Below are 1,697 nucleotides of genomic sequence, written 5' to 3'. Positions count from 1 at the left end.
AACCAAGTGTGGTGAAGCACACCTGGAATCTCAACACTTGGGAGGCTTAGGCAAGAGGATTATCATGAGTTCAAGGTGACCAGGGTCTACATAATGAGTCCAAGACGAGCCTAGATTACAGGTTAAGAACTTGTCTCACAACGCCTAAAACAAACAAAAAGGTTGACCATGGTGCTCAATGATAAAACACTTGCTTAGGATGTTCTAGATTCAATCTCCAGCACCATAAAGAAAACACCTAAAAACACAGATTCAGAGAATTTCTCTTAAAAGAAGAGACTATTTGTGGTATACCATGTGCATACAAGCAAATATATAATGAAAAACAAAAACAAATTACTGTAGACATTTTTTTGGGAAAAGTGACATTTTCAGAAGAAAATCCTACAAGGCTTTCAGGAGATATTCAGAAGAAGGCACTGGGGGCTGGGGTGATAGCTCAGAGGCATAAGCACCTACCTGGCAAGCACAAGGACCCAGATAACAGTTTGATCCCTGGACCCGCATGCCATGCAGTCCCAGCCCCGGATCCCAGGGTGCACTGTCTTGGCCCCAGATGCAGATGCCCACTGTGTGGCCCTGGAACCTGGTCTGAAGGCACACACTTGTAATCCCAGCACTTGGGAGGCCGAGACAGAAGGATCTCCGCAAATTCGAGATCAGCCTACCGGCTACAAAAGTGAGAGCACAAGGCCAGCCCCAACTGCATGCTGAGACCTTATCTCGAAAACAAAAGGCAGGGGCCAGGGAGATGGCTCAGTAGAATAAGCACTTGCTTGGCAAGCATAAAGGCCTGAGTTCAATTCCCAGTTGGGGAGGGAGGTGGGGGAGACAGATGTAAACTGCACCACTACACAGGTGAACTTGTTTCAAGCATCAACACAATGCACATTTTTTTCCAAGAGCTTTTTCCAACTCACACATCTATTGAACTATAAAACATGCATAACTAAAGGCAAAAACCTCAAATAATCCCCTCTACTATACTGCACATGGTGGAATGAAGCTAGAAAACCACAAAAGAATAAACAGAAACTGAAAAAACACATCAAGACTAAATGTTATTGAACAATCAATAGATCACAGATAACATGAGAGAAGTAATAAAGTCCCTCCAGTCAAATGACAACATATCCATGGAACACAATGAAATCAGTTCTAAGAGGGAAGGTTATAGCTGTACTGCACATAAAAAGAATAATTAAGAGTGGTTCCAAATAATCTAATGACCTATCTCAAGGTCCCAGAAAGACAACAATCCAAATCTGAAACTAGCCAAAAAAAAAAAAGGAGAGAGAAACCCAAATCTGAAACGAATAGAAATTATAAAAGATCAGAGTGGAAATAAATGAAATTCAAACTAACCAAAAGACCAATGAAATCAGTTGGTTCTTTGAAATGGTAAGAATGGGACTTAAAGATGTCGGAGACAGGAGGGAGTGAAGGAGAAGGGGAAGTAAAAACAATCAGGATGAACACATGTATGTAACAGAGGCCCCATGATTGTATTAATACACTAATAAAAAATTAAGGGAAAAAAAGACGTCTGCTCTTACTCAGTTGTACTGACTTATGCATAAAAGCTCACTTTTTGTTGGCTAGGGATGTAACTCAATGGCAAAGCATTTGCCTAGCATGTGCAAGGCCCTAGATTCAATAATCCACAGAACCATGGAAGGAAAAAAAAAGGGGGGGGG

At 41.5% G+C, this 1,697-nt stretch overlaps 1 protein-coding gene across 9 annotated transcripts in view; it reads right to left on the bottom strand.

The window, feature by feature from the left end:
• Positions 1 to 1,697, bottom strand: part of Cnot1 (CCR4-NOT transcription complex subunit 1) — a 100,019-nt gene that overhangs the window by 59,321 nt on the left and 39,001 nt on the right. The window lies entirely within an intron of this gene.

This window comes from Octodon degus, unplaced genomic scaffold, assembly GCF_000260255.1.
Source record: "Octodon degus isolate 3935 unplaced genomic scaffold, OctDeg1.0 scaffold00011, whole genome shotgun sequence".
Classification (NCBI taxonomy): domain Eukaryota; kingdom Metazoa; phylum Chordata; class Mammalia; order Rodentia; family Octodontidae; genus Octodon; species Octodon degus.
Note: the sequence above shows the minus strand (reverse complement) of the source record. Positions and strands in the feature narration are given on the sequence as shown.